The sequence below is a fragment of the Lissotriton vulgaris genome, chromosome 5 (assembly GCF_964263255.1).
Source record: "Lissotriton vulgaris chromosome 5, aLisVul1.2, whole genome shotgun sequence".
NCBI lineage: Eukaryota > Metazoa > Chordata > Amphibia > Caudata > Salamandridae > Lissotriton > Lissotriton vulgaris.
The window spans coordinates 273652482-273669189 of record NC_141693.1 but is presented as its reverse complement, the minus strand read 5'-3'; positions in this window follow the sequence as shown (position 1 = coordinate 273669189).

The window sequence follows — 16708 nt, the reverse complement described above, 5'->3', positions numbered from 1 at the left end:
TTCATCAAGCTTTAACTTGAAAACCTCCCACATTTTTGATTTTTAACATGTTATTCAATAGAGTTCTGTTTTTTTCTCCCCATTTCTCAGACCTTTTCTTACAAATAATAAAGAAAAGAGCACGTCAGCTGTAAACTCTAGAGAGAAAAAGTGACTACTGCTTTAAGTCTCTTGTTTTTAACATGAGTGTGACTACTGTTAAGAAAGCACAGCCTTTTCAGTAATTTTACTTTCATATTATTTTGTTTGCTCTTAAAGTGTAACGCCCCAAATGAAACCCCCCGGTCTTCTTTTTTAGACCATGCTTGAATGTTTATTTTTGACACTGCTGGGCACAACCTGCTCTACAGAAGCATTTATATCTAAAATGAGAAATAAAAGGTGGCATGCATTAATAGTTCCCATTTACTAACACTTATAAACCAGTTGCTTCCATTAGGTGGCGCTCTTTCTGGTGGACAATCTAACTGCAGATTCCTCCCATTTAGAACATACCCGGACAATCTTCATCAAGGCTCTCACGTGCTGGTAGGTGGTGCCATGTCGTTTCGCGGTGACTCTGTACTGCCACAGTAGTAACAAAGCAGCATATACGCAGCCCCATGGGTACTGATGCCAGATACATGCATCTTTCTCCTTCCACGCCCTCGGACACAGAGCATAGAACAAATTGTCTGAGCCAGTGTGGTGATTTATTTTAATGTGGGGCCTTTTTTAGATGGTAAAGAGGCCACTATACAAAATAGGGTGATGGGAGGGCAGTTTGAGTATCCACCAGAAACTTGGGTATGAAGGAAATCTATACTTTTTTTTTTTTTTTTAATCGTGCCAGAGAAAGTGGGTTTAGAAATAGTGGTTATTTGTCATACTCTGAAATTGGAGTGACCTATAGTATCATACGATTTACAAGGCATTTTTCAAAATGTGCTCTTTCTTAAGCACTGGCTTACATGTAAAACCAAAAATGGAGAGCAATTCAGTTGATAACAAATATTCTACTTTTTCTGTGTTCCTGATGACAATATTACTACAATTGTGTAAGTAGATCGATCGCCCATGACATGGAAGGCTCCAAAAGCAACAAGAAAACAGATTTTTCCTTCATAGTCCCTCATTCTGGCACAGTGGGTAGTTGAAATAGTTCGGCCTGGGCAACCAAGGAAACCTCCCACCACATACAATTCTGGAACTTAGAAAGGAGTCCTGGGTGGTGTGACTTGTGTGCTTTCCACTATGTTTTCTTAACCTAAATGCCCTGCAAATGTCAGTGGTTAAAATCACATATTTTCTTCATATTTCTGTGAGGGACAGTTTCATATCTTACAGGGATCTACAAAATGTATACCACCTAGGATTCCCACACTTGTCTCAAATAAAAACGATACCCTACTTGTGTGGCCTTTCACCCGCAACAGGAACCAGTCAACACTTGGACTGTGTGAAGTCAATGAGTTCTTTAGATGTTTGTTTTGGTCCGCTACTATCACATGTATTGCGTCCTTCCACATGTGGGTAAGACTTTTCTGTCATAAATGTGGAAAGCTAGTGTTTTTAAACCCATACTTGGATGTTTGTAGCACCTTATGGGTAAGAAAACGTGCAGTTTCTATGCAGGCCATACCACTATGGACTTCCCTAGTTTTCAGAAATGCCCAGTATTGGTAGGGTTCCCTGGTTGCCCACTGACCAAGACAGTGGTGGCTGCCTGATGGAGAGTGGTGGGGCGGGCAAAACAGTAAACTAGATATACTGCATGCCCACATGCATTATATTATCGTTTTGAAGTTCAAACGTTTAACTTTAAAATAGTATTGTAATGCATGTTGACGATTTAAGGACCTACAGACCTAAAATATATACTTTTTAAACTGAAAATAAGTCGCTTGCCTCCATCCTTGCTCCAGTGTTCTTCTTTCTTCCAGCAAGCCTCAGCCCAGCCCCCCCCCCCCACCAATCTTGGTACTGCTCTCATGCTGTATGAGAGCAGCACCAGGATTGGATGGAGAATGCTCTCTCAGCGCTCCAAAGAGCATTGGAGGCCCTTTCTTTGTCTCAACCCAGCTGTCCAACCCAGCAAATCCTCATCATAAGATTTGGCTCGGGATGGGGGTTTGGGAGAGCCAATGGTAATCATGTTAATTACAATTTCATTTTTCACTGGGGGCATTTTAACAAGTGGGGCGACTCTCCTCCTCCTTAGCTGTAGAGCTTCCTCTGGACTCGGGGCCCTAATTGTGCTGCCATTCACTATGGCAAGTGAACGAGAATGGCTTGGGGGAAAGCAGGAAACAGAATGTAATGCAGAGCATGTACATCCCAGTACTACAATGCAGCCCCACCACTGGGAAACAGACTTTCTTTCTGTCACTCCGGGAGGAAAAATTAGGTGGGGTTACCCCTCTCTCAGCAGATCTATATATTAAAAATAACATCCACAAGAATTCGAATTTGCTCTTACTTGCCATTGGTATGGCTGCAGTATTTGGGCTCCAGGCCCAGGGAAAGAATGTTGGGGATTTATGCCTGAGATAATGACAGAACAGTCTGCCCAATCCATTTGGCATTTGGGGGGGGGGGGGCATGCAGGATGATGTATGGATGGGCCTGGACCCAGTTACTTTGCTATATTGGCCTCCGCACATTCATATTACATATATATATAGTAACAAAGTCTTTACAAATTAGGATCCATCTTGCTACTCTGGAGAAAGTAGTGCAGGTTAGAGTTCATATCCTTAGGAAGCATGACTCCTGAAAACAATGTTCATATATCAGTACACATCGTAGAACACAATGCTATTCTAGAATATTTCTCTGAATACTATTCTCTCCAGGCGCTTGTATACCAAATCTGTCGATATGAATCTGGCTGAAGCATCCCTCTTGATAGCCTAGCAAAGATCATTCTGAAACATGAGAAATGCATTCTCTGTGAATCCAAGATTTCAGCCACAAGTCTCGTTAGAGTGATGCGGAGCCCTGGGACTTGTAGTCTGCTCTCTTTCTAGGTTCTTATGTAATACACACTTCCCAGCTGTGAAGCCTCATGCCAAGCGGCTGCCACACTTTAAAATCACAGTTGAACTTCCGCTTTTAAAGAATCGGGCTAAAATTACATTTGTGCGAGTGAGACTCCTCGCCTGTCCTGTTACCACAGGTAAGGGTGGTCTGCGAATCATGACAAGTTACTGAGATACCTTTCACCCATTTCTACTTTTGTCCTCATAGTGATTTTTCAGCTCCAAGGGACGTCGCACGATCAGATCAGAATACGCTTTATTCGATTTAAAAAAAACTTTAAACCATAAAGGCACAGTACATAATAAAAAATAAGAAGACCTGCATTTCATAAATATATACATATTAAATAAAATTTCAAACAATATTTTAAAAAAGAGGGGAACCATCCGTTGTCTAACCACCCCTTTCAAATATTTGGCAATATGTTCAATCACGGGTCTGTCATTCAAATATTGCAGCTTTAGAAGGGCGGGGACGAAATTGTCTCAAGCCATATCTTATTAAAATTGGTAAAATCAATTTTTTCCTGGGCATGGAATACAATTTACAGAAAAACATGACCTGAATTGTCGACTGTGCAGAGATGTTATCACATGGACATAAACATAGTATGGGACCAGTCGTTGAGCTTTAAAAAGGAGACGCTAATGTGAAAAATTCCAAGGCGTAAATGGGTCAATAACAATCTATCATCAGCTCCTACAGTATTTAATAAGTATTGTTGTATTCCTGGTTGAGTCAAGAGTAGTTGGTGAGCTCTCACTGACAGTTTTTACAATATTACTGGCTAAATTGATGGACTCCAAGTAGTCCAAACATAATGATTTTAAATTATTTCTAGTAACATTATTCATACTGTCCGGGTTAGAGTAGTATTCGGAATGTCTTAAACTCTCTAATTTTTTTTTTTTAACCTAAGTCAACCAGGGGATGCGATCAGCCCCATCAAGGGACAAGCAATCGTTAATCAGGTCCCTATTCAAACCAGTAGAAGTACTGGTCAAGACCTTGTGCCACAACAGACTAGGCTACAATGTAATCCAATCTGAAAGGTAAGGCAACCCCAACTCAGCGTGGCATATGAATACGGCTGTGCTACTCGGTACAGCTAGAAGATATCTTAAGAACCTGTTATCAACTAACTTCAGGCACTCAACGTTAGCATGACCCCAGATGCCTTCTCTGTACAAAGCAACAGGAATGCATTTAGCTTTATAAATTGTTAATAGATCTGCAACTGGGTGCCTCCCCAACTTCCTGGCAAAGTTAATTATAGCGCCAGTAGCTTTACAAAATAATAATTTCCTAGATTCAATTGCTTTAACCCATAGACCCCTTTTTTTTCAAATACAATGCCCAGGTAAGAAAAGTGAACTGTAAATTTGAGTTTCCTGTTTTCAATAGCGAATTCTCGACACTTAATACTGGGCTTGCAACATTTCATTGTAAAGGTTTTGTTTATATTTACACGGAGGTCAAGATCTAACATATAGGCAGAAAAGCTAGAGATAACATTTTGTAGGCTAATGGGAGTGTGAGCCAATAGGACAGCATCGTCCGCATATAGTAATGCTCCTATTGGTCATGTGTTTATGCATGGCAAATCCTGACGTTCATTACGTAATTTTACTCCCAGGCTATTAATATAAAGAGTGAACAGGAGGGGTGCTAACACGCACCCCTGCCTCACCCCCTTCTTTACAGGTAGGCTCTTACTGAGCTCACCACCGCTTCCATAGCGCACCTGGGCCCTGGCGTCTAAATAAGACTTTTAAAAAAATTAAGAATGGGTGGATCGACCCCCCCCCCCCCCCATAGCATCTAGAATGCTCCATAGCTTCTGATGGTTAACACAGTCAAAGGCTGAACTAAAATCAACAAAGCACAAAAAATAAGTTTCCCCTTTTAGCCTGTAAATATTTTCCTAACAGTATGTTCAAATTCAGACATTGTTCGATGGTTCCCACACCTTGGCGGAAGCCATACTGTAATTCGGAAATTACACCATTTTCCTCCGCCCAAAGCTGGGGGCGGTTTAAGACAACACTCCCAGCCACCTTTCCAAAAGAATCCAGTAATGATATTGGTCTGTAGCAGTACGGGTCGTCACGATTGCCCTTCTTATAAATGGGGACAAGTATCGACTCCATCCAGGTAGCTGTAAATCCCAGGGTAAAACAAGCTTTTAAGACCAAGGCCAACAAGGGTCTCCTTAGCAGTGGGTTTGATTTAATAAATCCATTGTTATGCTGGCGGGACCTGGGGCTTTACCCCCAACACTTTCATTAATAGCCAAGATCACATCCTGGGCATCAATATCGATTTGAATAGGAAGATGGCTAGGGGGTTTATACATAAGGCCGCCTCATTTTGGGAGTCCACCTGATTGTTATAAAGGCCAGAGACATGGATCACCCATTTATCCTCCCCTATTGTGATTTTGATGCTAGGCGAGTTACCTGGGGCAAGAAAAGGGGCATTCACTGCCTTCCAAAAACCTTTTGTATCTTTCAGGTCTGATGCTCGTATTAAATCTTGCCATAATTCGAACTTTATGGCTGCCTTACGTTCCTTAAGAGACATCTTATAGGCTAATCTTGCCCTTTTTTTATAGCTGCTCGATCTTTTATGGGCTTATGTAAGGCAGTTATCAAGGCTGCATGGGCTTGTGAACATTTGGGATCAAACCAGCTGCTTCTCTTGTCAGACCGTTTCTTACATTTTGCCCGTAGTTATTTTGTATGATCTGGGTTATATTCTTAAAGGAACTAAGAACATCTGGTTTATTAGTGTTTTCATCGAGACAGACTATAAAGTCATCTTTACAGGTGGTTAAAAGGTGCTTGCAAAGGTCAGGTTGACTTACACCTGCCCATTTGACTGTGTAACCATTTTGTCTATTGATGGCAATATCTCCCGCCGGGTGAGTTGCCAGTATTTTACTAGTTAACGCTTTAGCGGGAAGTTCTAAAAGAACACTAATCTGATTGTCGTAAATATTTAATTTACCATCTTAATTTCTATGCAGGTAAGTACTTAATCAATAATAACTCAATCGGAAAGAAAGAAAACAGAGTCCGTGGTGTTAGAGTTCTTAGGGGTTTTATTCCTTAAAAAGGAATCGTTCCGGAACTGGATATCATGTTCCTGCAACCACACAGGGTTCAGGAAGGGATAGAGCAATGTTTTATTGACAGTACATAGCTTATATACTTAATTTACATCATAGAAAGCAATATAGTAGGCGTAACAGCTGAGAGAAGACAAGATAACAGCATCCACGTGTTACTAGTACGTAATCAGAAGGCGTGGACTAGGCGTAACTGGAGGCGTACTCTAGAAACGTTACAGGTAGGTGTCACATGTGGGTGGCATTTAAACAGAAATGTTGCAATGTCAGCAGAAATCGGAGGCTTGGATGCGCGCGCAGCTGCATGTCGTGTGATTGGCGTGAAACTGGAGAGTGCAGGGGGCTTGACATTTACACTGACGGAAAGAGACAGAAGTCTGGCATGTCAGATCAACTTGTGCTTCTATCATATCTGGTATCTGATGTTTAGGAACTGAGCTATCTGGGCGGAAAGGTCTCTGGGGCAGAAGCTATTCTATACTGACTGTGAGTGCGTGTATAAGCGCCTGAGTGTCTGCATGAGAAGCGTGGGGGCATGGGCCTTCCATGGGAGCATGGTAACAGAGGCTATGAATTACTTGCACGGAGACAGGCCGGCCCTTCGGCTCTGCAGCTGGGGAATGTTTACTGAAACTAGTAGGCAGGAATGTATCTTCGAGGAGCGGAACAGATAACTCGAAGGTTGTAGTCAGTCTTGGCAGGCAGCAGGCTGAGCTAAGCGTGGTGGGCCGCGCTGGAAGTAAGGCAGAGTTCACAGGTACGGGGGGCAGCCTGGGCAGAGGCTTTCAGAGTCAGAAGGAAGAAAAAAGGCTCGATGGCAGAAATTCAGGGCCTACTTTGCCAGAGCTGAAAAACATGTAAAGTACACTACAAAAAAGACATTGGCATAGCATACTTAGGAACGGACTATCCAACCCATTCAGGGTGGGTCTGAAAGAGGACATGTTAACGTTGGACGCAAATGTATTTGCGTCTTCATAGCTGGCACAGGAGGGAAGTTACATGCACTTTAACTCGTACATGGAGACGGTGGGGTACACGATAGGGAACATAACTTGACCAAAAATTTATATTTCCTCATTCCCTCCTTGTTCCCTACGGACCCTTCATGATATATCGATCCTCATGAATTGATCAGTTTGTTCTTGTAACATCATTTGCTCGTCTCTCTTCCGTTGTCTGTTTGAGAGAAAACTGGAATGTTCAATGCACGATGTGGCACACAGTCCACATATCGCCGGCCCACACTGTAGGCACAGGCAGCAACTGAATACTATGACAAGGCCAACGCCTAGGAAGGATAGGATCTTCCATCCCCAAGCGGACAACGTTGTCCAGAACCAACCGGACCAAGTCCAGGTGCCTGGATCCTGATGTATTAAACTTGCAATTTTGTGAAGACGTGTAATAGCTTTGTATACAGATGGCGCGTTTTCTGGAATGAAAACACAACAACTTGACCCGATGACCTTACAAGCTCCACCTCTATCTGCCAAGATGACGTCAATAACAAGACGATTCTGAAGGACAACAACCCGCATGGCGGATTGCTCCTCTGTTAGGTTACCTAAGGCGGAGGCAGTTTCATGTACTACTGCTTCAAGGGTTCTAGTTAATCTACGTATTAATTTACTGTTTTGGACGGGGCCTAAAAAGAAAAAGAATCCCTTATTAAAATCGGTGTATTGTTCCCATGCCGTTTCTGTATAGTCGACAAGCGGGAGATCTCTTCGGAGTCTATTCTTTACTAGATTTGTGTTTCTGTGATAATCAGGAGGGGCTAGAAAAACAGGTGGCAGAAGGAATGCAATATAACAGGTACCATCCCAATCTGGAGGTAAACGTATGTATGCGGTATGACCACAAACAAAATAAGAATGATGGGTAGCTTTAAAGGACGATTTACCATGATCACTGAATTCGACCACAGTAGTACATTTACTATGACCTAAGTGTACTGAACCTTTCTTCCTGACACATAATTCACCAGTGACTGGTAATACTGACATAGCGGGCAGAACTGGTGCAGCTTCGGATTCAACAGTAAGAATCATAAGGTTAATTGTGTAATTACTTAATCCATATACTTCATTTTCTAGATCAGTTCCTAGTCTAATGGGGAGTCCCTCCTTATCAGGGTAACAGACGTCGAGCAGGACTAAGTTCAGGTTTCCCCAAACCCAGCTCCCGTCGAAAACAGCAATATCAGGATCTAAGGAATTAATTATTTTAAACCATGCACCACAGGAGCCGTTGTGAGTGAACGGGTACGGAAAGAGGGGCAGAGCTCCCTTGTAATTCTGGTAGGGAGGGAGTCGGCCACATATCCAGCAGTTTGTAGCGTTATTAGTCTGATGGGAGTGATGTAACATACTAATGAATGTGTTGTTGCGCAGCGCAAGTCTGTAAGAAAGTTCATGTGGAGGTAACTCACTAAAAGAATGTTCATCAGAAACATTGTAAGCAGATTGTTCACGCTTGAAAATAGGGCAATAGATAGGAAGAAGTATACTTGCAACAATAATCAGAATACTTAGAAAAAACATAATTAATAATGTCACTATACAGTGACTACGCAGTGATTTGCAGTATGTACGTTTCTTGAATTGTCTCTCTCTCTCTCTATCTCGATCTAGGGGATACATGTCAGAAACTATTTAACCGATTCACCTAGGGGAGGACTTAAACAATTAAACTGTCTGACTTGCTAGATCGAAGCTTTAATCGATACTCCTCTTGGGGAGTTTTCTCTCGTTCGGGTATTTTAAAGTCACTAGGTTTAATACAGTCTTTGATGGGGGTGGGCGAGTCAGGGTCTGGTTTCAGTTCGTTGCATAGTTTAATATGACTCGTATGGACCCACCCCTTTCTGCCCTCCAACTTCACTGCGGTCCTCGTAGTAAGAAGGACGGTCTTCGGCGCTTTCCAGCGGGGCTCCAGCGGGCTTTTCCTGTCGAAGTTCCTAACTAGGACCATGTCGCCAGGACGGACATCATGCGGCTTTACATCAGTGTTGTCAGGAAAGGCTGCGGCAACCTGTGAACGACATGATTGGAGTGCAGACATCAAGGAGGCAAGGTAATCTGTCAACATGTTACAATCAACATCGGTAATTTTCTTAGGAATGGGCGTCCCCCACATATTCGGTGGTCTGCCAAAGACCACTTCGTACGGGGATAGTCCTGATCTCGAATGTGCAACCATTCTCATATAGAACAGTGCAACTGGCAGGGCGACTATCCAGTCGACCCCTTTCTCCTGGCATATTTTGGCAAGGCGGATCTTAAGTGTCTGATTATGCCTCTCTACAAGGCCTGCGGCTTCGGGACGTCGGACACAATGGAATTTCCACTGATATCCTAGCAAAAGGGAGACCTGCTTCATGAGTTCGGATGAGAACGGCTGTCCGTTATCTGAGTACACGACACGAGGCAGGCCGTATCGTGGGAAGAATTCTCGAACCAGCTGCTTGGCAGTGGTCGGGGCAGTGTAATCTGAGACTGGGTATGCTTCCGTCCAACGAGAAAGTGCACAAACAACTACGAGGACATATTTGAATCCTCGACAACGGTCCATCTGGATATAATCCATCTGGAGGACTTCAAAAGGATGATCGGGAGGATGAAATCCACCTTGCTCTACAGGGACGCTTTTACCTGGATTGAACTGACAACAGATCATGCAAGTACGCACTTTCTGTTTTGCTGCTGCTCGTAAGTGTTTGTTGTACCAGAGATTCTGTAAACTGTCTAACATAGCTTTTTCTCCTAGATGTGCAGGACTATGTGCTGTATTTATCATGATTTGAACCATGGAGTCGGGGAGGAACCATGTAGTTTTTCCCTTTGTGACCCATCCTTGATCTGTCTGGATCCCTCCTAGTTCAGTCCATTTCTTTATTTCATCTGAAGTGGCATGTGTCTGAATATCGATTACGTCTAGGGTGGGATCCCTGACTGACATACACTGAGTTGGTACTATTGTCTTTGTCACATCAGTAGTTTGGGTGTGAGTCAATGCTGTATGTTTTGCTGTCTGGTCTGCCAGGTCGTTACCCTGGGAAACAGAATCTGTAACCTTAGTATGTGCTTTACACTTCATGACTGATATGCCCGAGGGCAAATGTATTGCTTCTAATAGTGTTTGAATGAGGGGACCGTGTTGGATCTTGGCACCATGAGAGGTCAAAAAACCTCTTTCTTGCCATAACATGCCGAAGTCGTGTACGACTCCGAACGCATAGCGGGAATCAGTGTATATGTTAACATTTCTGTTCTTGGCTAGAATACAAGCTCGGGTCAGAGCGATGAGCTCCGCCGCTTGAGCAGACAATGTGTCAATACGGTGTGTTTCTTTAACTTCAGTTTCAGTGGTCACTGCATACGCGGCCACTAATTCTCCTGTACTTGTTCTCATGCATGAACCGTCCACATAAAGTGTCAGGTCTGGATTTGTCAGTGGAACATCTGTTAGGTCTCGTCGAGGTTTTGTTACTGTATTAATGATCTCTATGCAATCATGCGGTGTTGGATCTGTCATAATTGCAGGTAACAATGTTGCGGGGTTCAGAATGCTACAGCGTCTGATTTCTATGTGTGGCTGGAATAGTGTCAATTCATAACCTGTCAATCGTGCTATGGTCAAGTGTTGAGTCTGGGTTCTGTTTAAAAGAACCTCTACAGAATGTGGAACTTGAACTGTTAATGGATGTCCTAAAACAATTGAATCGCTCTGTCTGATTGCTAATGCTGTTGCTGCTACTGACTTTAAGCACGCAGGGAGTGCCTGGGCTACTGAATCCAATGTGCTTGAAAAATAAGCGCAAGGCTTATGTGAACCTGCTTGGTCTTGAGTGAGGACAGACAGTGCTGTACCCTCACGTTCTGTAACAAAAAGTGTAAAAGGTTTGCTGTAACATGGTGTCGCTAGAACTGGTGCTTGGCATAATGCTTTCTTTAATTCCTCAAAGGCTTGTGTATGTTCCTGAGTCCAGGGAAGGACAATCGAAGTCGCTGCCTCTTGTGGTGTTAACTGAATGAGTGGTTTGGCTAGAAATGCATACTGAGGAATCCATTGTCTGCAGTACGAGGTGAGGCCTATGAAGGCCCGCACTTCCTTTTGTGTCTGGGGTTGTGGCATATTTACAATTAACTGAATGCGATCGGGAGTGAGCTGTCTCCCCACTTTGGACAGCAAGTGACCCAAGTACACAACTTGCTGAACACAGAATTGTAGCTTCGAAGGAGACACCTTGTGTCCCTTGTCGGCCAGAAAATGTAAAACTGTCAGTGATGCTTGTTCACATTCGGGCTCACTTCGTGCGGTGATCAGCAGATCATCGACGTATTGCAGTAAAGCGGTGTTAACTGGCATTGTGATACAATCAAGTTGTCTTTTCAGTGCTTGGCTATAGATGCTGGGGCTTTCTGTGAATCCTTGAGGTGCGCGTGAAAATTTGAAACTTCGTCCATTTAAACTGAATCCGAAGAGATATTGGCTCTCTGGATCAATAGGTACACTGAAGAAGGCGTTCTTGAGGTCAATTACAGTAAAGAACGTCGCTTCTGAATCAATAGCAGTCAATAAGGATGAGATGTCGGGAACCACAGGGTACTGTGGAATAATGCATTTATTCAGTTCTCTTAGATCAATCACCAGCCGATATACTGGCGGTGCATTGGGATCAGTACGTTTAAGAATCGGAATGATGGGTGAATTACAGATATTGGAGTCGGTCTCTACGACCACTCCCTGGGCAATGAGCTCTTCAATGATTTCCAGTAAAGCCACTACAGCATCGGGTGGTAACTTGTATTGTCTGATTCTGGGCAAAACTACACCTTGTTTGAGTGTAACACGGTATGGGGTAATGTGCATACAACCTACATCAGTTGGGCCTTTTGCCCACAGGTGATCTGGTACATTTTTCAATCTGACATCAAACTCACGTAACATATAATGACCCTTGAAATCCCGCAGAAAGAGTCTGACTCCCTCCGGGGAACAGCATATTATAGCTCCTAGAGCCTTCAATGTCTTAATTCCTAACAGATTTTCTGGACATGATTTCGTAAGTAACAAGTCTGTAACACGTGATAATGGACCCACAGCCAGGGGAACTGGTTCTGATACCTCATTTACAATGGGCTGTCCTGAAAAACCAAGGGAAACATTCTGTGAGCCTGAGAGGGGTGCCCCTGGAACTTCATCATGACTGATTGTGGTGCGACTTGCCCCTGTGTCAATTAAAAACTTTCTGTCTTTTCCCAATACTTGACTATGTACATAAGGACCCTCTTGATCTACAGGAATCTCAATAAGAGGCAAGCCACCCTCCCTCTCTAGGCTGTTTCATGTATATCGTGGATAATCGGGGTAAGCGGACTGGGCATACTGGTACATCTGTTGTGAAACTTGCTGAGTTGCGGCAATGGGCTGCGGCTGTGATACCGCTACTGTCTGTGCTGTAGGTGATGAAGCATGCATAGGCTGTGTATTCTGCATGGGCTGTATATTCTGTGAAGACTGGTGCTGGTTATGATCTTGTCTAGGCGGATGCGGTCTTTCTTTAGTTTTACCTGTTGCTATGTTATGTTTCAGAACTGGGCATTCGTGTACGTAGTGACCTGGCTGCTTGCAATAATTGCATGTCCCTTTAACGGGAGCTGCGGTGTGACCTGTCTGGGTCGTACCCTTTCTGTGGCCGTCGGTTGGGACCGATTGGGCTACTAGCATTTTCATTTTCGTGTCTTTCATACGTTTCTGTTCCTGATCCTGCTCTTCTCTAATTCTGTTCTGATGGTATTGTAACATTTGTAACATCTGTGATGGCGTATTGGCTTGCCATGTACTCTCGACCTTGTATACACAGTTTTTAACTGCTAACAGAGAATTCTCGACTAACTTTGATACAAAAAGATGCGGGTACGACTCGCTACTTGGTTTAAGACCACTATTAATAATGAAACATTTCTCGAATCTTGAATAGAAGTCACTAGTATCTTCGTCGGGTTTCTGTTTACAGGCTGAGATTGCATCCCAGTCTTCCTTTCTAGTTGTCAATAATCTTGGCAGAACCTGTACTATCAGACCTGGCAATGCTTTAGTTTTCTCCCCAAGGCCTACCCCTGGGACACGTTTGTTCTCTTCGTCTTCTATTTCTGCCCATACAATCTTTTTCTCTCCCACCTCCCATTCTTTTTCTTTTAGTTTCTCGTAGATGCCCGTGGGCAGCAGTACTTTTAACATTTTCGTGATATCTTCGTACGTATAATCCCCCATCAGTAACATGTCTTTAAGCTCTCTATGAAAACCTGCAGGGTCTTTATCATGGCACGGGACTAGTTTCTTCATTTCTAACAGTTCTAACTTAGTCAGAGGCGTGTGTACATACACTCGCTTCAAGTTATGATCGTCACCCATAACTGGATGCACTTCTCGTAAGGGGTTCTGACTTTCAATGCCATGCCGACGTTCTATATGATACATTTTCCTTTCTGGGGGCGGGGCGGGAACATATTCGGAGCTTATGAAAGTGTCATATCTATGGCGTTGTTCTAGAATTATTTGAATTAATTTGGTGCTTAAACCTCTCCATCTATCCATGAGTAGTTCTTCTAATGTTTCGTGTAAGGGACCTGGATCAGAATGTTGATTTCTGTATTTCGTGAGGAGGTGCTGAATCATGTATACACCTGCTAATTTCTGCTCGTCTGGGGAAAGGTTCAGGAATGTCTGTGCTACGGTGTCATCATTGTATATATCCGTATTGTCAGTCCATAATATGGCTGACCGGGCTAGTTCTTGCTCATCCATAGAATTGAGTACATGGTACCCTACTCGGTCTCGAAGCCTTTTATCAGTCTCCTGGAACTGATGTTCAGCAGAATTCGGGTTTGTTAAGGCAGAGAGGAAAACTCTCTTGCTTTCTGGACGAATGCCTTTCCTAAGGTAAGTTCCCTTACCTACATACGCTATAGTGTCTGTAGTTTTTTCTGGTTCTTCAGGTTCTTCTTCCCCCTCGGAGGAAGCCTTTTCTTTCTCTTCTTTGTGTAGGTCTATCACTGCTTTCCTTATTTTCCTATACATACTGGCTATGCAAGTCCCCTTGTCGTGTTTTCCTTCAGATATATTTTGACCCCACTTACTGAGGGCATCTAATTCACCCTGATCTGTCTCTGGCCTGTCTCGTTCTCTTATTAGGCAATTTATGAAAAAACGTAGTATCTGTCCTTGAACGTCAACTTTCTGATGCTCCATGGCATCCTTAATACTGTCGGGGTCTTTCCCAGTCTGAATAAACTGATATATTCTATCTAGGTACTCTTTCATTCCTGAAAACATCAGCAGGAAATCAGTAGCAGATCGTAACCGTAGTGATGCCATTATCATTCTATCGTCTTTGCCGGGTACTGGATCATATCTGCAAACTGTAAGTTGTCCTTTGAGTATGTCGAGACGGGGTGATTTGAACGTGAAGGGACTCTGCAAGTCCCCGAGCTGTAACCTGCGCGTCAATGGCGGGGTCCGGAGACCCCCCATCGCACCTCCTGAGGCGGAAGCTTGGACATTATCTCTCTGTGGAGTCTGTATCTGTACTTGAATTTGTCCTTTAGTAGGGTCAGGTAGACGTGGCTTCGGTAGATTAACTTTAGGTGTGGGAAGTGGTGGAGGTGGGGGAACAGGGGGGATCTGTTGTGGTACTGGCGGAATATGATCTTGGGGCGGGTTACCACCCCCGTCCCTGTCGTTAGGCAGGGCGCGGACGGGCAGATTGGTGTAAGCGGGTGCTACATCCTCTAGATAGGAATTCAAGAATATGTCTTTAGTGGTCCTGTGAGTTACTTTAGTTGGAACCAATGGCGACGGCAGATTTTTCGGTATTTCTGAAATGGCCTCAGGCGAACCCTCGGCCGCGAGATACATACCGTTTACGAGGTTATTTCGTGCACGGTCTATTTGCTCTGATTTTACTCGGATCCCCTCAGTAATTAATTCGTTTTCTTGGGCTTTATCTGATTCTTTAAGTCTGTCCTCTCTACGTAGTTCTTTTTCAGTACGCTTATGTGATTCCTTACGCCAAAACTCTATGGCGTCTTTCTGAGATTGTCTGGCTTTCTTTTTCCATAATGCTTCTTCTACCTTCATGATGCACTCGGCATCCCATGTTCCAGTAACTGGCCATCTGTGTCTCTCGTCTAGATGCTTAGTATAATCGGCCCATAAATCTAGATACACTATGGCATCTATGCCATGCTTATGGTACATAAAATTTCCAGGAGTGTCCCTAGGGGGGATAGGAATTTCTTCCTCTAGTATACCTTTCCTAGTTCCTATCTGCTTTAACTTGTTGAAAAACGGCATCCTGTTTACTTAGTACTGAACGCTCAATCCTTGCTACTTAATACTGGATACAGCTAGTTATACAAGAACACAATAATGCACATTAAAAACAGTCACACTCATACCACGACATTAATCACATAAAAAAGACATTTGCGACATATATGACTACCCCCTATATCGGATGTACTGCTAAACAGCACAGATACACTGCTGAGAACAGTGCAAGAACTTGAATCATCGGATATACTGCTAAACAGTACAGATACACTGTCTAAAACAGTGCAGACCGGACTTGTGTACCCAAACCCGTCTAGATACGTCCCAGCAATGGTACTCACCGGGAAGCACGGAAAACAGAAGGCCTCGGAAAACTCGACTGGACTGGACTGGACCGGACTCGACTCGACACGTGGATACTTCGGAAAACTGGTGGGCCTCTTGACACCTCGGACCTTGCTTCTTTCGGCTAGGCTCTGGTCGGGATCCTCCGCACTCCTCACCGCCTCGTCTGGGTACTGATCGCAATCTTCGTCACCTCCGTGGGCCAGAGGGAGATACAGGAAATCCTGCCGGTACGCGTAGTTTCCTTCTAACTGATGGCAGGGGACAGAGCTTGCAACGCACCAACCGGCGCGTGAGGTGGGGGAGGGGTCCCTGTTCGGGCGCCAAAATGTCGTAAATATTTAATTTACCATCTTAATTTCTAAGCAGGTAAGTACTTAATCAATAATAACTCAATCGGAAAGAAATAAAACAGAGTCCGTGGTGTTAGAGTTCTTAGGGGTTTTATTCCTTAAAAAGGAATCGTTCCGGAACTGGATATCATGTTCCTGCAACCACACAGGGTTCAGGAAGGGATAGAGCAATGTTTTATTGACAGTACATAACTTATATACTTAATTTACATCATAGAAAGCAATATAGTAGGCGTAACAGCTGAGAGAAGACAAGATAACAGCATCCACGTGTTACTAGTACGTAATCAGAAGGCGTGGACTAGGCGTAACTGGAGGCGTACTCTAGAAACGTTACAGGTAGGTGTCACATGTGGGTGGCATTTAAACAGAAATGTTGCAATGTCAGCAGAAATCGGAGGCTTGGATGCGCGCGCAGCTGCATGTCGTGTGATTGGCGTGAAACTGGAGAGTGCAGGGGGCTTGACATTTACACTGACGGAAAGAGACAGAAGTCTGGCATGTCAGATCAACTTGT